The sequence below is a fragment of the Abramis brama genome (assembly GCF_963993115.1).
Source record: "Abramis brama genome assembly, chromosome: 14".
NCBI classification, from domain to species: domain Eukaryota; kingdom Metazoa; phylum Chordata; class Actinopteri; order Cypriniformes; family Leuciscidae; genus Abramis; species Abramis brama.
This window is the reverse complement of record NC_139976.1, coordinates 22,903,808-22,926,595: the sequence shown is the minus strand read 5'-3', so window position 1 is coordinate 22,926,595 and position 22,788 is coordinate 22,903,808. Positions and strand designations below refer to the sequence as shown.

The 22,788-nt window shown below is 37.3% G+C and overlaps 1 protein-coding gene and 1 long non-coding RNA gene across 2 annotated transcripts in view; both read right to left on the bottom strand.

Moving 5' to 3' along the window:
* adprh (ADP-ribosylarginine hydrolase) overlaps positions 1-22,788 on the bottom strand; it is a 571,371-nt gene that overhangs the window by 540,836 nt on the left and 7,747 nt on the right. The gene's annotated exons all lie outside the window — the stretch shown is intronic.
* Positions 6,844-17,263, bottom strand: LOC311095717. The gene is made up of 4 exons (XR_014608890.1): positions 16,400-17,263; positions 16,108-16,171; positions 15,766-15,834; positions 6,844-15,546 (listed from the first exon to the last, which is right to left on the bottom strand). It is a non-coding gene; the product is annotated as an uncharacterized lncRNA (long non-coding RNA).

The following is a 22,788-nucleotide window of genomic DNA, read 5'->3' as shown; positions in this document are numbered from 1 at the left end:
TGACATTGGAACAGCTAACATCTTAGTTGATGACTTTATTTTTACAAAAATAAACATATATATGTACATATGTATATATATAAAACATATGAGCAGAAATTGCTAAACAAAAGCTTATTTGATGTGGCAGTATATTCTACAGTAAAAACTGTACCCAAATCTAGTCAACAAAATGTTGTCTTTCATATTTCGCCTGACTGTAACGTTGTTTTTATGAAATATTAGGGCATATAAATGTTAATTTGCAGTTTAATACGTTGCTTATACAAATAGCCTACATTTTATTTCAACATATTTCAGTCGATTTTTACTCATCTCAGTATAGCAATACAGTTTGCTAAAACATCATCATTCATTCACACACAGAAACGCGAGTGTGCGAGCTGTGGTAAACAGCGCATCTCTGCCGTTCATTCATTCACACAGTACCGCGATTCACTTGAGAAGGAAAAAAAACTTACTACAGTATTCCTCAGCTCAGTCGGATCCTTGCTCCTCGAAATACCCGCACTTCTGAGGTACATTTTCCATTATTATTATTATTCCTCACAGCGCTGCGAGACGGTGTAAACAAGTAGGCTACAATGATCTGATTAAACTTGTGTTTTCTCGAGCTGATATGGGGGCGTTCACAGGTTTGCGTGGATTGCCTCAGTCATTTGCGTTTGAATAGCGCGCACTCTCCGTGGGCGGAGTCACATTAAAAATAATTAGATGAGATGAGAACAACTGACATCTCGCTCTTTTCTTACAGATTACATGAACTGAGAATATTTGTTTTTTATATAAATTACTTCATTTAAAAGAAGAGAATTCAAGCTTCATGCCTGTGTGTCTGTATGCCTGATTAACTGAGTATTCGCTGAGTTATTGTTCATTTTCGGACGCGTTTCAGAATGGACTACACTGACAGAGAGAAGGCAGAACTCGCTTCGTGTTTATTTTTCTTTATTTGGCAAAAAGCACAACACTTTGTTTTTATTGTGAGTATACACAAAAATAATACACATTTAACAGAATCGATTGATGTATGAAACTTGTTTGTAAAATCAAAGTCAAAAGAGTATTTCGGGTCTCAATTCAACTGATAAGGAAAAAAGCGAGCAGATCACGCCGGCGTGATTGCCGACCTCAGAGGGTTAAAGCAGGGGCAGATAATCTTAAACGCATTTAAATCTCGATAAAATAATACTTGCATGGATCTTTGTTGTTGAGCAAGAATGCATGTGTGTGAGTGTCCGTCCTCGGTGTGTCCATTAGTTGGAAGCGTTCTTTCGGTTCTTCCGAGCGTGTGTCGTTTGTGGGAAGTTCAAACAGTTTACTTGTAAGCAGAGTTGCCGGAAATTCAGGCTAAGTCCATTTCACTCGTAGATAGAAATGAATGAGCCCGAGACTGAGACAAGGCGAGAAGCCAGAGATACTACTAATACAAAAAGCTAAGAAAACAAAAGTAAAACACCAAACAAATTTGGAGAGGACAAACTTGAAGAAAAAGAAAAACATGCAGAGACGATGAGCACCGTCATCGTCCTTTAAGGGAATCGTAGTCCACACCTTTACTGGGTAATCCGACCAATAGAATTCAGAAACTTTGAGCGGGAGAGAGTTTCTTTGTCTCCTCTTGACAGCCTAATTTGCATGGTTTATGGCGGTGTTAGAATTCGTCATTTCTACTCCAAAAGATGGTAGACATAGTATAATACATTTTATGGTAACCTCATATATATAGTTAGCTTCGGCAAACCGAGAGGTTTAATTTGGTACCAAGATGGTTGACGGTGAGGAGCTGTAGTTGCGGGACTAAACACCACTCTTGCGTTCCGATTACAACTTCAAATAGATTCTCCCCACTCAGTGAAACACCCACTGTGAATCCTGTTGAATGTGCCCTAGTTATTGGCGATTCTATTACACGGAATGTGAAAATAGATACACCAGCCACCATAGTCACATGTTTGCCGGGAGCCAGAGCGCCATCAAAGCAAATTTAAAAGTGCTGGCTAATGCTAATCATAAATTCTCTAAGATTATTATTCACATCGGCACAAATGATGTTCGACTCCGCCAGTCGGAGATCACCAAAATTAATGTTAAAGAGGTGTGTGAACTCGCAAGTACAATGTCAGGCACTGTAATTTGCTCTGGCCCCCTTCCTGTTCGCAGGAGTGATGAGATACTTAGTAGATTGTCCTCACTCAATGGCTGGTTGTCTAAGTGGTGTCCGCCAAATAATATAGAATTCATAGACAATTGGAAAAGTTTTTGGGGCAGACCTGACCTGTTGAAAAGAGATGGTATTCATCTCTCCTGGGATGGTGCTGCTCTTCTCTCTAGTAATATGGCACATAGTCTTAGAGCTCAAACATGACAATCTGGGTCTCAGGTCAGGAAGCAGACAGACTGGCTAAATCGACCATTTGCTAGCTGTCTCACGTCACCAAGGTCAGATAAATCCCATCACATAGAGCCTCTTTCACCTAGATATCATCATATAGAGACTGTGTCTGTTCCCCGAATTAGGTCATGCAAAAAACTTCCAAACCCATCTAAGGGTAAAATTTTTATTGATGTTCAACAAATAAAAAACAGATAAAACAGCAAATGATAAAACATGGGTTGCTGAATATTAGATCCCTTACTTCAAAAGCACTTATTGTTAATGATATGATTACAGACTAGATGTGCTGTGTTTGACAGAAACCTGGCTAAAACCAAACGATTACATTACTTTAAATGAGACCACCCCGCAAGATTACTGTTATAAACATGAACCTCGTCTGAAAGGCAAAGGGGGAGGTGTTGCTGTAATTTATAGTAATATTTTTGGAACTACTAAGAAGTCTAGTTTCAAATATAATTATTTTGAAGTGTTGGTGCTTAATATAGCAATATATAGTGTAAATGATAAATCACGTTTGAGATTTGTGCTGGCTACTGTATACAGGCTATCAAGTCACCATACAGACTTTATCAACGAATTTGCTGACTTTTTATCAGAGTTAGTACTGGCTGCAGATAAAGTCATAATTGTTGGTGATTTTAATATACATGTAAATAACGAAAAAGATGCATTGGGACTGGCATTTAACCCTCTGGGGTCTGAGCTGTTTTCTGGCCCTGGAGGTGTTCTGACATGCTCTGACATTTGTGCTTATTTCTGTTACTTGTGACATTTTCATGGCTAAAGTCTGATTACACTGTATTCAGCACAAACTCTGCTACAATAATATATCAGCAGCATGTATGTAAAAGTTTGTAGTTTTGAGATAATGACATTTATGCGTGGTTTGTGAAAATACAAAAAAAAATTCTCACTGAAATAAGGCCATGAAACCCATACTGATTATTTCTTCACAAGACTTTTGAAAATTGTATCACGTAGCCTAGAATATTTGCTCCAAAACTATGTGAAATTCGCCCTGACTGCTCATTCAGATAAGAAAATAAAAAAATTTAAAATATGTAAGCTTTTCACACCTGAGAAAGACAAAGACCCTCCCCTAACGGCCCTATTAGGAGCTATCAGGCCCTATCATTCTGAGCAACCTTGCACAAAGAATGAGGAGATTTAAAAAAGAATGGCTTTTTGATTGTTTGGATTTATTTACAACACAACATAATCCAAAGATACACAACAAATGACAAAAAAGCACTTATTGAAAACAATGATCCAAAGACAGAGACCTTTGTGCCATTCCTAAAAACATTGTACATACCTTTCATTTCCAAGGTGTTTGATTTTCACTTTACCATGTTCATGTACAGAGACTCATGTGAATGTTGAAGTCAGCAGGACTCAGTGGCATCTGGGCCCTGAAAAAAAAAAAAAAGTGAACATACTGATATCAAGAGAAAGGCCTGCACGATTTTGGGAATAAATTTTAGATTTTTCTGGTTAAAATTGCTTTTTAAAATTCACAGAATACACACACACACACACACACATAGGCATAGGCTATGCGCAGTGCTGCATAAAATAATAATAACAATAACCTATAGCAGCCTATAAATCTTCCAAAAGATTTCAGTAACAACTACGCTAGAGAAAAATATATTGATTATCATATGTTACTTCAAATGTTTCCATTCGTTATGATGATATGAAATGAGATAATAGTAAAAACATGAAGCCGTTTGGTGCGTTTTGCTTTTCAAACGCGATCGCGATCCAAAATATGAAACATTCAAACGCGATCGCGATCCAAAATATGAAACATTCCAACGCGATCGCGCTCCAAAATATGAAACATTATGGTTACCATATACATATCTACGTTTGAGCAGATATCCACAAACACAGTAACAGTAAACACGGGTCTAAATATTATAATATTCACCATATATCTAGCAACAGTTCAACTGCAATGTGAAATTTATGCAACAATAACAAACTAATATGTAAGAATTTCTTACCTTACATCTTTCTTGTCTTCAAATCGCGTTCTTCTTCTTCTGAGGTAAATCCAATGTAAGCTCACGGCGTGTCTTCCAAACTCGACGAAAAGCAGAGACTTGTGAAGTTTTTTGGTGCTTTGTTTTTGAGGTAACGAGCGCGTTCGCGTTCCATGTGGAGATTAGCATGTGAATCTCTTTTGCGCTTGTGGGCGTGGTCAAATTAAAAATAATTAGGAAGCGTTTGAGAAGCTGGACATCTTGTTGGTTTTAAAAGTACACACTTAAATGTTTATAAAGGTATATGGCTCATAAATGTGTGACAAGTATTCGCTGAGTTTGGTTTCAGTTTATAGACGTGCTCAAGAAAAAAAAGTTCACCGCGACGGGGAGGCAGAAAGCACACCCTGTTTATTTTCTTTATTTTACAAAAGCACAATGTTTTGATTTGATTGTAAGTGGACACATACAAAAGTAGAAATATCACAGATTCTTTTTTTATATTTCTTTTTTCTGTATGACCATAAATGATGGAGTAATTGAAGTTTATTGTGCTACAATGTGAAGAAAATCCAGCAAAACGCGCGGGCGCGTTTGTCGACCCCAGAGGGTTAAAGACATTCTTAACTCTATTGGAGTTAGACAACATGTGTCAGGACCTACTCATTGTCGTAATCATACCCTAGATCTAATATTATCACACGGAATCAATGTTGATGCGTTTAAATTCTGCAGCAGAGCGATGACATCTCAGATCATTATCTAGTCTCGTGTAAACTTCATTTAGCCAAGGCTGCAAAGCCGACTCCGTGTTACAAATATGTTAGACCTATCACTTCTGTCAATAAAGATTGCTTTATTAATAATCTTCCTGATCAGTTTCATCATCACAGCATCCCAGATAGCTTAGAAGAACTCAATATTGCGACAGAAACTTTTAACTCTCTCTTTTCCAGCACTTTAGACACAGTTGCTCCGTTGCGCTAAAAGAAGATTAAAGAAAATAGTCCAATGCCGTGGTACAACGAGCACACTCGGGCCCTTAGGAGAGCAGCCAGAAAAATGGGTCTGTGTGTTTGTGTTTACATAAAACATTAATTTCAGAATAATTTTCCTCATTCAGATAAATCTCCAGAACCACTGAACTGTGTGTGTGTGTGTGTGTGTGTGTGTGCTTACATAAAACATTAATTTCAGAATAATTTTCCTTTGTTCTAAGGAGTATTCAACAGTTTTACAAATTACAATTTTTTACATGCTGCTTTGAACAGGTTGATCTAGACATGCGATTGTGTGTGTGCGTGTGAGTGAGTGAGTGTGAGAGAGAGAGAGAGAGAGAGAGAGAGAGAGAGAGAGTTTAACTTTTTCAACAGTTTAACTTTTCACACACTGCTTCGAATACTGCTGGGTTGATCTGGACATGCCTACTCGTGACTTCTTCCGGGGGACAGATAATTCACTGATACTCTTCAACTTTCCTTCTTCCCTTCATTTCTTATTTCTTTCTCTTTCTTTCCTTAAGTATTCCTCGTACTTCACTGAGTCTTCCCTCAACCTTTGTTTGTATTCTCTCTGTCTCTCTGTTGTAGTTTTTCTCATTTTTTAGGCATGTTGGTGTTTTATGTCATTCTCCCTGTCAAGTTAATCATAGAAATTAACATTACTGACAAAAACCTTACACCTAAGCTAGTATCATGGACTGCAACCTTAAGTAATTGTAACCTCATCACATTACAGAATTTTAACAGAACCTTGCATACTAAAACACTAAAACACTACTAAAACATACTACAGTAGTAATTATTTGCATAACTGTACTAAAATGTAGTTTATTCCTCCAAATAAAGGATTATGTGTTCCCTTTTGTCACTACCAAAACAATAATGTCACAACCGAAACTTCAAGACATGTTTCGGTTGTGACTGTTTTGGTAGTGACAATTTTAGATACTTTTGCGCCTAGCTCAAAGATGCTAATCAGCACATGGTTAGCAATCACTGGTCAGAACAGTTGAACACATATAACAACTAAATTTTATGGAATAACATCCAAAAAAGTTTTCTCAATAGCAGAAAAAATGAGTTTGGTAGTGACATTCCTTAAAGTTACACACAGATTTTTAGACTTTAGAACACATTTACCTCAAAATGATGGGATCAATCTACTCACCATATAGCACATGAGAGAGAGGGACACAGGAATATTTCCTGATCAAAAATGTAGGGGTGTGGTTAAAATCAGTCTCAGCCAATGGACTACAACATTCACTGTTTTGGTAGTGACATGAAAATGCAGGACACGTTTTTTTTAGATAAAGTTTCATGATTTAAAAATAAAATATAAAATACATTTTTTTTTTAACTTAATTAAAAAAATAAAAAAAATAAAAAAATAATAATATATATATAATTTTTTTTTTTTTTTTTTTTTTTTTTTTTTTTTTTTAAACAAGAATGGAAAAATTTGCAAAAAATATTTCAATATCATTTTCACAAGTTGAAATTTAGGGGTTAGGGTTTGGGACAGCCACCTCCTAATTGAAAGTAGCCCATAAATGATGATTTATATATATATAAAGCTTACTGATATCTTAAATATTATTGTGGGTTTCAATAGATAATTGAAGGATCTTAGTAAACATCTAAGATTTTAATAATTAAATGCTTTTCAAATGTGTTTTTTGGATGAGGGACAGCAGTTTGCACCAATTCTGTAGAATGGCCCATCTATGTTCCCGGCATGACCCAAGGAATCTATTGAGACCAGTTTCATTACAATAGACAAATTTATTCAAAAGCTTTTAGCACTTTTTGAAATGTCATTATAACTTTAAACCACAAAGTGGCGCTGCCCCGAAACTCTAGTGTTGGGTCCGAGTCCACCTTTGTCGAGTCCGAGTCGAGTCCAAGTCCTTACCAATCAAGTCCAAGTCCAAGTCCGATTCCAAAGGGGGCCGAGTCAGACTTGAGTCCGAGTCCTTAACATCCGAGTCCGAAAAGCCATTCCGCTCTCACTCCGGTCCACACATCATGTTCTCACATAGTGAAAGATATATTGCGGAGCAAAGAGGACACTGACTATGCGCTAACAGACACGACAAAGCAGGTTACTTTTGGTATGAAATAAAGACTTTAAAATTTTGTAATTTTTGTGAAATTCAAACAAATACTGTTTTGTGGCACTTTAATGTGTAGCGCCTCAGTTCGAGCAGCACGTAAACTGATCATCTCTTCTAGTTATAGCACGAATTAAACATGAATGAACATCAGAACTGCAAAAAGACATCAATACACACCATTTTTCAGTTTAAGTCAACTGAATATAATCTACTAACTGGTTTGGTTTGTTTGACGGACAAAAATGGCAGATATGATTGTATGATTATGATTGGTCAGATCGCCTTTCAATCAAACTCTGGTGAAAGGTCTCAACACTGAGCTCTTAAATTAATATTTTAACCTTTACAAAAGGATTGCATTGTATAGTTGCAGTCATACGGTTGCAGTTTACCTATTGTAAATCTTTCACGATGCATCAAGAGCCAGGGGTAAACCTTTGAGTAAGATGATGGTGATATGTAAATTTTTTTTTTTATTCTTTTTTTTTTTTTTTACATGTTAATATCTTATTTAGCCTTCTGAATGCCAGTTCTAAATTAATTAATGAATTATTAAACAAAATAAGAACAATTTACACCAACCATCCCGTTCAAAAGTTTACACCCCCTGGCTCTTAATAGATGTTTCCTTCTTGAGCATCACTGAATATTTGCAGCATTTGTAATAGTTGTGTATGAGTCCCTCAGTTGTCACCAGTGATGGATCTCAAAATCGTACAATCACTGCTAGTAAGGAGTCAAATATGCAGAAGATGCTGGAAAAGCAAATAATGTTTAGGAGCTGGAGGATTTTTCTGAAGACCATTGGGCAGTTTAACTGTTCGGAAAAAACAAGGGACTCATGAACAACCATTACAAAAACAAAACAAACAAAACAAACGAACAAACAAACAAACAGTTCAGTGAATCATTCAGGCAATGACACACAATATTAAAAATCAAGTGCATGTAATTTGTCTTGTATTTTGTCTTGTGGACTAGGCTATACTTAAAACATCTGTTATGTGAAAAAGCTTTTTCAGGGCTGTGCTAAATAAAAACAATGTTTTTATGATTCTTTTTCTTATTTTTTTTATAAAAAAAACTGCAAGGTGTATGTAAACTTATGACTAAAGTGCAAATGTAACAAAAATCATAACATTATTAGACGTCAAAATGTTGCTATCACGTTTTCATGTTGCTATGGTTACTGTGCCAATCATCGCAATTTCATGACTCACAGGACTATAATTTAGCGGATTCACTCCCACATTTAAATGCAGTTACCACTCTTTATACTTTACAGTGTGAACGTAACCACTGGTCCTCTAGAGATCATCAATAGCGCTCCCTTTAAAGGAACACTTCGACTTTTTGGGACTTTAGCTTATTCACCTTATCCCCCAGAGTTAGATAAGTCCATACATACCTTTTTCATCTCTGTGCGTGCTGTAACTCTGTCTGACGCACCCACCGCTAGCCTAGCTTAGCACAAAGACTGGAGGTAAAAGGCTACAGCTAGCATACTGCTCCCAATAAGTGACAAAATAATGCCAACGTTGTCCTATTTACATGTTGTGATTTGTATAGTCACAGCGTGTACGAATAACAAGGTCACATGAGACACAACCATCTTTTAACCGTATACATACTGGGAACTATATTCTCAGAAGACGAAGCACTGTTACTTCTGCAGAGTGATTTACTCCAATTCTGAGCGAACTCTGCTCCTCACCACGGGGCTTCTCAGGCGCTGTGAGCAAATCACTCCGCCCAAGTTAGCAGTGCTTTGCCTTCTGAGAATATGTGACCATGTTATTTGTACACACTTTGACTATACAAATCACAACATGTAAATAGGAAAATGTTGGCGTTATTTTGTCACTTATTGGGAGCAGTGGGGTCAAATTTTTTTTTTTTTTTTTTTTTTTACAGATTGGGCTTTTGTCGGACTCGGGCTCATTTAGCTTTTCTCCTTTCATCGTGCCCATAATATACGTGCAGAGCGCAGACTACTGTATGGAATATTGTTATATTGATAGGCTAATACTATAAATATGCAACGCAATATGCGAACACGCAAGTAACGTGACGCGCGTGCAATGCATTAGGTGACAGTTGACCAGAGCATCAGGGAGAAGTTGGAGCGTAAGGAGTCACTAAAAGTTCTCAATACTTCAGGAAAAGCTGCATTTTGAAAGAGTTTTGATTTGATTACCGAGCCTGAAGCCTTCAACAGTGGATGCTATTCTTTTTCTTCACAACGATCACAAATAAACAGTGAATGAACCTACTCAGTTCAACAGATTTTTTTTTTCTTTATTATATTTTTTATTATTATTTAACGTTAGCCAGTTGGCGAAGAGTTCTTTGAAACATTGTTCTTCAGTAAAGTTACTTGACAATAAAAAAGGTAGGCCATAAATCTTTATTTAGCCTACTGCTGGATCACATTTGGCTATATAATATTCTCTACTGCATGCTTATGCTTCTCTGTAATGGACAGTCTGTATTAATATTTGTGGGCATAATTGTCGGTGGTGGTAGTTATGTTTGAGGCCTATAACAAAATTTTACCTAGTAGCGTGTGTGTGTATGTGTGTGCGTCTTGTGTGTGCGTCTAGCAGAGACAGCGCGCATCAGAGAGTGCGCGTCAGAGAGAGCTCAAAGTGATATTGATGTTGGTCTCGGGTTGGGTTCGGGCTGAAAAATTGCAGACGTTTTCGGGCTGGGGCCGGATTAGGGCTTGAACACCACGGGCCAGGTCTCGGTTAGGGCTGGATGTTTTGCCCCGTGCAGGGCTCTAGGCAGTATGCTAGCTGTAGCCGTTTACCTCCAGTCTTTGTGCTAAGCTAGGCTAGCGGTGGGTGCGTCAGACAGAGTTACGGCACGCACAGAGATGAAAAAGGTATGTATGGACTTATCTAACTATGGGGGATATGGTGAATAAGCCAAAGTCCCAAAAAGTCGAAGTGTTCCTTTAAGCCATAGGCTACCGCGTTATGCACTCTTACTAAAACTCTCGTCATAAACGTTGAAGTTGTCCGCATCTGCACAATGAATCTCTTATTTACATCGCGTCTAGACTTTGTTGTTTATGAGGGGATTTGCAAAAGTATAAAGCTTGTGTTGATTCTGAACATACAATTAGAGCGAATTCTCCACATGGTGACTCTAAAACGGCTCTGATTGATTAGCCACTGCGTTCATGCACTTAATATAAATGTCTGTGATTGGCTTCAATGTAACGAATGGACTTAATCCGAAATGCTCTAGGCTTCATAAAACCTTCCCCCTTTCCCCTGTTGTCATCAGCCCTCAAACCAGGGGCTCGTTCTTCGTACGTTGCTTATTACATCCGAGATCAAATGACACATCCAAGATGATATCATCATGCTAATCATGATCCGGCTAATTGGGTTCTTCGAACACACCTGTTGCTTATGATTAGTATCGCTGGATTGAGTTATCTGAGATAACTGCGCGTTCATGCGCTGGCTTAAAAGGGGATATGTATCGATAGTAGAAACATTGATCAGCAACGCTGCTATTGGCTGTTCAGCGTGGCCAAAGAGCGCGCTCAGTTTTTCTCCTCAGCAGAGCAAGAACTAATAGTCGAAGTTTATTCGGAATTTTAATGTTTAATCAAAACGCCAGGGAACACCTCAAAGTCTGCAAAAGCCAGGAGAGAGGGCTGGCAAAAAGTAGCAGACAATTTAAATCCGTTAGAAGTGGCCATGTTAAATGTTTTTATCACTTATTAGCCTATATTTTTGTATTTTAATAATTGCATAATTACTTTGTTCATTGTAATGTCAGAGTCACCACACTAGAACATGGGAACAAATAAAAGTGAAGTACAAAAATATTCTACATAATGGTAATTTTTAGTTATATTATAGTCTCTTCTATAAAAGGCACTGTTAAATAAATGGTTGTCTGTTTACAAAAGCAACCAAGAAAAAGGCTGAAAAAAAAGAAAAGATCTTAGTAGCCTACACTGTAAAATAATTTTTGCTGCATTAAATTAAGGACATAGTCATTTCAACTGTTAAATCTTGAGTAATGATGAATTGCTTTGACTTGTGAAAGTGAAAACTGATAAACTTATGTTAATGTTAATGTAAAAATATTTTGCCATGAGTTATTGATCACATTTTTCTCCGAGTGTAGTTCATTGTAATGGCATTGTGTTTTCCTCTTTTGTGCACTTTTACATAATACACCAACACTTGTATCTGTTCCCAAGAAAGTGGTGGCTGAAATATGTGCAGTAAGTGGACATTTTCTAACTTTCCAAAGGAAAGAAAGTATAAGACTTTGTAATGTCTATTTGTTTCCATTGCACTGGACAGTGAATAAACCCTCTCAGATAACTGTCATATGGAGGAACTAGCCTACCTGCAAGTGCATAAATAACTTTACTTAATTTATACTTGCTTTATGGCTGCAATATAAGTTGCAGGATTCCACATCTACAGAAAGGCCTACAGAAGAGTCTGCACAGACAGAGGAGACATAGGCCTACAGGTGGGCAGTGTATAGCCAACTTTTCCTTTTTATTTGTTGCATGAGGCATGTGTCTAATATCTCTTGTTGCAGGCACTTGACCACTGGCTTTTCTTTACAAAGAACAATTGAAATAAAACTCAAGGAACTAAGCATATTTGTCTTTTATTAAACATTTAATGAAAAGTGTTTTTTTTTTTTTTTTTTTTTTTTGGCAGTGTTGTGTAATATGGCACATGCAACACTGAAATCTTCCCTTTAGTTAGCCAAAGTTAATTTCATTGTGTGCCCTTGTCCTGGCCAGAGCTGCATTGTAACTGGTTTGGGTCAGGGAATGGGGTCATAAAACACCTGTCTGCAGGCAGGAGCCTATAGTCTATGGTACCAATCACGTTAGTGAAGCCTGAGTGACACATACTGTAATCGGCATGGTCATGATTGCATGATCTTCATAAAAAATTATGATAGCCAAAAAAAAAAAAAAAAAAAACTGCTTTAAAAAAAACTGCTTTACAACATTGGGTCTTCAGTGGCTTGGAAATGCCACAAAAAACCTAAAACCTGTTTTTTAAACCTAAAAGCGCCAGGTAAACTCCGAATGACACGACAGACAGCACTTTCCATCAAGTTCTCCACATCTCCAATAGTGTAAAGGAAAGAGCCACTCGCAAATAATCTTAGGGCAATGCAAACAGTTTGTGCTGTAGTTAAAGCCAGACTCTGACAAGTCGAAAATAAATGTGCGTTTCCAACTATTTAATAATGTAAACGACAATCTCACGAGTCACAAGAAAAAATATATATCTCAGAAAGTGTGCACTATCGCGCTGCGCTGGACTTCCCGTATCAGCTCCGCTTATAAAGCCGCGATCTAATCCTGTTTACATGAAATAAGCCTGCTCCCGAGCAGGTTTAAGCTTGCGCACCTGTTGCTATGACAGCAAGTCCAGGATGAGCTTCGAAGAACCAAACAATCCAAGATCATGCCAAATCGCCAACAATCAAATCCAGCTAACTGAGTTAGCGACGTACGAAGAACGGGCCCCAGTTCTCTTCAAAGGCCATTATCACCTCTGCTCTCCTGAACGATCTGAGCAAGAGACTGTGTCTGCCACCCTCAAAGACAGCACGAGCCATTTGGTTAAAGACTATAGAGATAAACTCCAATACACAAAAGACATTTACTCCATTCTTACCCACAAACTTTCCCAAATGTTTATAGTATTTCTCCTGTGTTTTATGCATGTCTCCCTATGTTTTATTAGTTATGATTCTTTAGTTATGTTAGAGTGACTTCAAATGTTGATGTCCAAAGATGATGTATCACTGCTTTAACCCTCTGGGGACCAAGGTGTTTTTGGGGCCCTTGGGATGTTTTGAAATGCCCTGACATTTGTGCTTTTTTCAGTTATTTATAAACATGTTAACGGGGCTACCATAATATGTGAGCAACATGTATGTACATGTTTGTATTTTTAAGAGAATAATGTTTATGCGTGGTTATTGAAAAAAATAAAAATGAAAGTTGCTGAAATAAGACCACAAAACACATACTAAATATGTGTCCACAAGACTTTTGACTAATGGATGTTAATGAGATTCAGACCAGGGGTGTGACATAGACACTCCCCCAATGGCTAATGGCCCATCAAGTGAGGCAGCCTGAACAAAGAATGAGAGGAGATTCAAAGGTTTTGTTTTTCAATCTGTTTTATTGTAATTCCTCTATGTGGAGGAACTAAATGTTCTAAATTTGCTCTAAGCAAATCAAATGTGAGCAAAATAAAAAAATAATCAGTCGGCTATAAACAAAGCAATTGTGAGCGATAAATAAACAAAAGTAAAGGCAGGTATCTCACAGTAAATGCTTATGCCCCGTTGATGCGGGCTCTAAGCAAATCAAATGTGAGCAAAATAAATAATCAGTCGGCTATAAACAAAGCAATTGTGAGCGATAAATAAACAAAAGTAAAGGCAGGTATCGCACAGTAAATGCTTATGCCCCGTTGATGCGGGCTCTAAGCAAATCAAATGTGAGCAAAATAAACAAAAGTAAAGGCAGATTGCTATCCTCGCAGACCACGCCTGCTATGCTAGCGGGCTAAGGCTAGTAGCGGAAGTTCGGAAAGTTGGATATAAGTAGTGAAATCAAAGCAATCCGATTGTTTTGAGAATACAGTTACATGTCTTGGTGCCATTTTTGAAAACAGTTCCAGTTCAACTGAAGACACAAGTGAACATTACATGCCTGGCATTTCCAAGGTGTGTCCTGCCTTTTACCAAGCTGTCCTTTGCAAAGCACACAGATCTTTCGACCAACTGTGCAAATGTTCTTTGCATCTAAGCTCAGCTCAGCTCCTGGAACCGGCACATGGTCACTACTGGTTTGTTTTGGTGCTACTTTCTGTGACACACCACAGAGCTCTGCAATAAGCTGTTCCATGAACTGTTTATGGGTCATGTTGCCACATAGCTCTTTGTGGATAAGGAAAACATTGGTGGCAGCAATGTCCAAGAAGTGTAGAAAGATCTTTCTGTACCTCTTCATTGTTTTGTGTTGTGCAGTATAGTACTGTAAGAGTTGATCGGACAGGTCAACACCACCCATGTGTTTGTTGTAGGCAGTCACAGGTGCAGGACATGGAAATGTCATTGTCCTCCATGTATCTTGTGTTTTCACCCTCCTCTGCACAGTCTCACCAGTATAAGCAGATTGAATGGTGGAACAGACAGATACCTCACGTGTGTCCATCCACTTCACAAATACAAGAGGTCCATCCCGAATCCACCTGATGGATCCCCTTGGCAGATTTTTTTGAGAGTGAATTAGTTGTATCACGTGGGCAGTCCTTCCTGTTGTCCCTGTAAGTACCACATGCACCAAACTTCATTGCAAACAAGTCTTTTAGGAGCTGTGGGCTTGTGTAAAAATTGTCCATGTACACATGGTACCCAGAGCCTAAAACTTTACAGTCTAAAAGAGATGTTACAGCATCATATGACAGTCCATGGCCTGTGGGAAAGTTGTTCTTTCCTGTGTACACAGAAAAGTCCAGAGTGTATCCATTTGAGGAGTCTGCAAGAACAAACAACTTGAAACCCCATCTGGTTGGCTTAGCTTTCATGTACTGTGTCATGCCTGTGTGTGCTTTGCATGCCACCATTCTTTCATACACAGCTAAGTTTCTTCTAGGATGATAGATGGATTTACAAGCATGACGGATAGTGTCCATGAGAGGTTTGACTCTGAAAAGACGGTCATGTTCAGGTGTGCCCCTCTTTCTGTCATTCTCCTTCTGCATCTGGGTTACTCATGTGCACATTCCATGAAATGGTGCAGTTGACACTGCATTCTCAGAAAAAAAAACATTTTGAAGTGAGTCTGTGGAGTGTGTGTGTCAGCAGAACTCAGCTGTGGTCCAAGTTCCCGGGCAGGCAGGAATCTCAGAGTCTGTGGAACCATATCAATGTCAGTCTCTGTTTTCCATTACAGAGTGGACTCCTTGTTGCTCGTCTGAATGTTTGTCTTGGCCCTCTTTGCCACATTCCTATAAAAATAATAATATTAATAAAGGTTAATAAAGGTTGATCAAAGTACTATCAGCATGTCAGGGCTATCAGGGCAATCAGCATGTTGATAAAAAAAAAAAAAATAAGCTCTTTTATATTAACATTACCAATCAATAATTGTAATATTGTGCATGCATAACACATTTTTTGCAAAGCCACAGTAGTAGGTAAAAAATAGTAGATAAATATGTACTTACTCTTTTTGATTTCCGTTGCTGCGTGTCCTGCGAGTTGCAGTGGAAGGCGAGAGTGAACAAGCTACATTCCTTTTAAAAAAAGTTGAAAACTATTATTATTATATATTTTACAGAGTACTATTCCAGCACATGCATAACTGATGGACATTTAGCAATGCTGATAAAGCAACACAATATAAGCTCTTTTATATTAACATTACCAATCAATAATTGTTATATTGTGCATGCATAACAACACATTTTTTGCAAAGCCACACAGGCACATATACATTTGTATCATCACTAAGTATATAAACAAAATGTAACTAACATCTGTAAAATAGTAGGTAAATATGTACTTACTCTTTTTGATTTTTGTTGCTGCGTGTCCTCGTTGCAGTGGAAGGCGAGTGAACAAGCTACATTCCTTTTAAAAAAAGTTAAAAACTATTATTATCATATATTTTACAGAGTACTATTCCAGCACATGCATAACTGATGGACATTTAGCAATGCTGATAACACAAAACATATGTAACATCATCAACCAATCTCCAAAAATAAATAATAAAGTCATAGGCTCATATTGTATTAACACTAAGTATAAACAAAATTGAACTAACATCTGTAAAATAGTGGGTAAATATGTACTTACTCTTTCTGATTTCTGACTGTGTTGCTAAGCGCACTCCGAGTTGTAGGCGGAGGTAGTGATGAAGCTACATTCCTTTTAAAAAAGTTGAAGAATATTATTACATAAATATATAACTATAGTAGCATTAGTCTATAATGAATAACTGATGTAAATAATTTTAGACGCGTGCAATAAGCCTATATGCGTGTCAATGGGCCATTACCGGAGAGGCACACCGCAAACATTAGCCTAACACATTTGTGCACTTCATTAACTGGGTATATTTACACATTTCAGCACATTTACACACATTTACAACTGATATTTGCGAGCATGCATCGTTAATGATAACGAGGCAGCATTTAAACTAGTCAAAATATAATCTAAACACCTACTAGGCCTATTTTCTAAAATAATTTCTAAATTCTAGCTTTCATACATAATGATCTAAACATATCATTTACACATACAAATACAAATTTCCTAACCAAGGGGTTTACAGTGCGTAGCATATGCACTAAAAAACAAACAAAAAAAACAAACATTTTTGACGTTGAAATGGTACGAGATATTAAATTCATGGTATAGATACGCACTTTCATTAGATCGTGTTGAATATAGGTAGATATCGAATGTCAATACTCTGGATGGCAAGTGGAAAATAGTCCACCCAGTATAATATGTAAGCTACATGTTTATATTGAATAGCTTGTCAACTAATGCAAGTAAGACTAAATACTTACTCATCCGAAATTCTATCCACGGCTGGATCAAGTCGCTCTTCAAAATACAAACGGTCGTCATCAGAGTAGTCGCGCTCTTCTTCTGATGAAAATGTGGACTCTTCACGCTCCGTGAGTAGGCGTGAACGAATTAAAGTTAATGAGCTCGTAATGAGCTCGACTGGAATCACTCTCTTTTCATACAGATTACAGAAGATGAGAATATTTGTTTTTTTATATAAATTACTTCATTTAAAAGATGTGATCTCAAGCTTTATGCCCGTGGGTATGTTTGCCTGTTTGACTGAATTTTCGTGGAGTTACAGATCATTTTCGAACGCGTTTCAAATTGGAGTTCACTGACAGAGAGAGTGCAGAACTCGCATCATGTTAATTTTTCTTTATTTGGCAAAAAGCAAAACACTTTATTTTTATTGTGAGTATACAGAAAAAAAATAGAAACTGAACAGGATCGATTGATGTATAACACGAAAATTAAAGATCAAAATGAACAGAGCATTTTGAGTTTATTTTGCATTGCTAAAAAAAAAAAAACTAGCAAAATGCGGGGCGCGTTTTTGGTCCCCAGAGGGTTAACATCTTCAAATCCCCCCTTTATTGGTATCAAAAGAATCCTCTTTTGATTTTATAATCAGTGGTGTACAATATGTTAGGATAAAGTGCATCATGATATTTGTACCATACTTTTATATAAAGACTGCACCAATTCTCCATGCCAGCATGAACATGCAAATGAGGATAAGATGAACAAAGACTTTCTCCCTGGCATCTTGGATTAGTCACCTCACCAAATGGGTGTGAACTGATAGGACTTTTAAGAGTATCTGATTAGGTCAGATCTTTGCTCAGTGTCTTTGAGACAACATTCTCCTGTCTTCTTCCGGCAACTTTATCTTCAAGTGAACTTCTTTGGATTCAACGTGGGACCAAGTTAATTTCTTTGGATTCATCGTGAACCAAACCAAGAACCCAAACGAACGCTTCAGCGCACTCCAGGCAAAATCATCAAGAATCTCCTGCATCTGGACTTGTTCAGCAACCTAAGTCAATGCAAGTACCTGTTCGCAGCCTTTAGATGCGTTTCTAAGTTATTGTGCCCCTTTAAGGTGACCCTGATTCTCTCATGTTTCTCATAGGTTGTGGTTAATTGATTGTAATCTTGCCATTCTCTTTTCTTCTCTCTCTTTCTTCACTTTTCTTTACTTTCTTGATTCTGTATACAATCTTTGCTTAGTTTAGTTGTGTGTAGCCTACCCTAGTTTCATTTATTAAACCATTATATCAACGCTTTATTGTCTCTGTGTTTGCCACATATCGAAGTCACTTAAACATCTTGATCTAGCAATACCTATGCTATTACCCTGCTAGAACTTTATTTACTTTAGTTGGAAAAGGTTATTCTTTTTTGGCCAGGAAGATAATATATTTCCTAGAATTAACAATTGATTATGCTTTCTGTTCATTGGATGAACTGATTAAATAATTGTACTATTAATTCTGCTACAGTCAAATCTAAAAATAATTAAAATATTTATAATTATAATCCGTTAAAATTAATTATATATATATATATTATTATTATTATTATTATTATTATATTTTTTTTTAGCTAATTTGCTACATCAATGATCAACGCTGAAACAACACAATGTAAGTAGTTTCGTTTAGTTTTTTAATAATAATATATTGTGAAAATGTCAGAGTCCGTGTCAAGTCTGAGTACAAATTCACCCGAGTGCGTGACAAGTCCGAGTTCATTCAAAATTGGACTCGAGTCCGGACTCTTCAAGTACCCCGACTCTATCTTTTAGTACCGTCAGGGCATGGTGCCGAATACACTTATGGCTCGTTTCCACCGAGCAGTACAGTACAGTACAGTACGATTCAGGACGGTAAACCCTGATCTGGCTTGTGTTGCAACCGCCAACAGTACCCTTACTTGATAGGCATGGTGTATGCCGGAAAGTTGTGGTCGATGTCATTCTCGCGCGAAGAAAAAAAGTTACACAGTAAACAGCAATGGAGGACATATAGCAGATCTTGTTCTTGCTTCTCGGCATGTGGCTGTTTGTTACAAGAAGAAAACAAGCTTTGTTTGAGCAAAGGCTTCAGGTTGCAAGGAAAAACAGCCGAAAAATGGCGCCTCGTGTTGTCATTCCCTTGTAGCACACGCAAGTGATGATTCTCTGTCAACCAATCAACGTTCTGCAGTGAGTCTAGCTCACCCTTTAGGTACCAGACTAATGTGGTACAATACTTTTGGTACAATTCACAACTTCTGAAAATCGAAACGGAAATAATTGTGTACCGTACTGTACTGCACTGTACTGCTCAGTGTAAATGAGCCAATATAGAGTTTTGTAACAATACGTCAATGCATTTGTAAAATATAGTATTTTACTACAAAACTCTAAATGGCTGTGATGGGAAAAATAGGCATCATCTGACTCTGCATGCTGCACCAAATCTAAAGAGACCACGACTTTGCACGACTTTGATTGCTTTTTTTTGCCACTTACTGTCAAAATTTTGGCATTTGGGCTTTAACATATAGCCAACGACCTATGTTTCCGAATTTCCTCCGGTGGTTTCGTCTCAATCGGACTAACGATTTCGAAGATATTGCATGCAGAGATACAACCTCAGAGTCGTTTTGTCTATCAACACGAAATCCATAACTTTTTTGCCAGCATGGTCTGAAGATGACATGATTAAATTTTGGTGAAAATTTGACAAACAGGGGTTTGAAAAAGTAGGTTTTGAAAGAAAATCAAAATGGCAGACAGGAAGTTCAGCCAAATATGGCAAAGTTTGTATCTATGTTCTCAGTATGAACCAAATAATCTATTAAGACCAGTTTCATTACAATAAGCTAATTTATTCAAAAGCTATTAGCATTTTTTTAAATTCCATTATAACTTTTGACCACAAGGTGGCGCTGTCTTGAAACGTTTTGAGTACATTCAGGGCATGGGGCTGATGGCACATACCGAGTTTCGTAATTATACACAAATGCATTTGTAAAATATAACAATTTATATCAGAATACTTTATTGAAGTTAGTGACAATTTCATGGCGCAGTTTCACCGCTTTTTTTGTGTGTCCTTAGAGTGCCCTTGTACATTAGCATGTGAAATTTGGTCAAAATATCTCATTTCATTTAGGAGTTATAGACATTTATATGAATGAACACATAAAAAATGACCCACACCTGACTTTGTTTGCTACTTACAGTCTAAATTTTGACATTTGGCCATTAGCGTATAATCATCGACCTATGTTTCCAATTTATCTATAGTGGTTTCATCTCGATCAGACCATAGACTGTAAAAAAAGATGGAAGACGTACCTTCACTCTCTTCCATTGTAGAAAATTTAAGCTGCCAAAGTCCCAATATGGTGCTGACATCTTGCGCAGATTTGGGATCTGATTCTGCGCAGTAATGTGCGTGGGACCAGAGTATAAGCAGTAGTGAGCGTGAAGTGGAGCGGCGTTATCAAGGCCCCGCCCCACACTCCCTTAGAAACGGTTTGTACAGTTTACTGCAGAACAACTCATTATGTCGGTGTGAAATAAACAGTCATGGAAATATAGAAATTAAAGCTGAAGCTCCAATCTCGTCCCTAAAATCCCAGATAACGTCTGTTGGTGCCTCAGTTGACTACTGTGCTCAGAGAAGCTGTTGATCACAGCTGTAAATCATGATGTCACACTCCCATTTTTATAGCATCAAATAACTAAGACCAAGCTTATAAAAAAAAAACGAACACTTAAACTTACATCAGCATGATAAAAACTACCTAAAATGACAGAAAACATATTTGGAAAAAATGTATTTGAAGTGTAATTTAGTTTGCCTCACGTCCTTTACATTACATGGAGAGGGCGGGGTATACGACATTTACTGGGACCACCAACCTAGGGACGATCGAGGTGCTTTGGCTTCACTTTTCAGGACTTGTGCGGCACGCTTGGATCAGACTGGTTTCGAAGATATTTGCGAAAGTTGTTTAAGCGTTAAATCAAAACGTTGCACACACCATAAGGTGAAACCGAACATGTTTGGTATCATTGGACTTTGCAAGGATTCAGGAATCGCTAATGCGTTCATAAAACACAGCATTTTACTACAAATTTCAAAATGGGCAATATGGAAAATTTTGAAATCATTCGACTCAGCATGTCACCCCAAATCTATCGAGATCACTTTTATGATTTGTGGACAAACTATTCAGAAGTTATGAGCAAAAATAGCCATTATTTGTATCTCCGGACCAGTAGATGGCACTTCGCCGAAACGCAGCATGTAACCTCAGGGCATGCTTGAGATTTTGGTCTGAGTATGATAAAGCGTTGAGGAGAAACAGCCTTACGTCTGTTTTCACATGCGCTACGTAAAATATATTTGCACGTTTTTCGAAAACTGTTTAATGAATCAACTTGAATTTCATAACTTTTTGCCACCATGGTCTGAAGATGATGTGGTTCAATTTTGGTGAAAATTGGACAAACCATCTAAGATGAGTTCAAAATTAAAAATTCTAATTCATTCATTTTTATGATGGAAAATGAGCTAAGGAATCAGAGGAAGAAAGAATTTAATCTCTAGCCCTTACAATTCAAAAGTTATTAACACAAACGTAATTCAAAATTTAAAGCTATTGATTTTGATTGAGCTAGAGACTCCAAATTTGCTATGGTGAATTTTTGGACTGACTTCTATCTGTGTGCCAAATTTCACATTTTTACCTTACGATTCTATGGGCAGCCATAGACTCAATAGTGGAAGAAGAAGAAATGTAAACAGAATAATAATAATAATAAATATAGCTGCAAGCAGCGATACGGGGCCAAGCCCCTGAAGCAGCTGCAACAGCAGTGTAGAGCAGGAAGAGCAAAAACAGCAGAAATTTAACATGCATGAAAAAACAGCTAGTTCAGAAGTACAGGTGAAAATGACCTCAAAATGAACAGAAGTGAAACACAGAATGAACAAAACATACTTATTTCTAATCCAAAAGAAAGAAAGATTAGTACAACTCTTGAATAATAAAGGAATCGAAATGACACAATATTCCACACAATTTTTCTAAAGTCATTTCATGCGGGACTCGAACCCACTATCTCTGGATCAGATGCCTGTTGCCAGATGTCAATTTCCTTTTTCTGTTTCTATGCAACCTGTTCTGATTTTATTGTTTTATTCTTTTATTGTATGATATGTTGTATTTTTAATCTTTGATGTGGAGCACTTTGGATACCTGATGGTTGTTGTAAAGCACTATACAAATAAATGTTGATTGATTGAAAATTAATTTTGTCATACGAAACCTGACACCACCCACTAGGCGAGGAGCTCACTAAAAGAATTTAAAGTACCATTTTTATGGTAACGCAAGGTCCGATTTCAAAACGGTTTTCACAGGCTGAATCTTGAGTTCGTAAGCTTTCGAATGAAATGATAATGTAATTAGATCAGGTGAAGTATAGGATATAATTGTTTTAAACATGCAGTGGCAAGTGGGCCAGTAACAGTTAACAGATTAATGACTTGGTCCTTTTTTATATACCGTAATCAGGCAACGTGTACTGGGAGTTACAACTCATAAAATCCAAAATATATCAAATATTTCAAAAATTCTTTTGGATAAGTCCAGATGATATA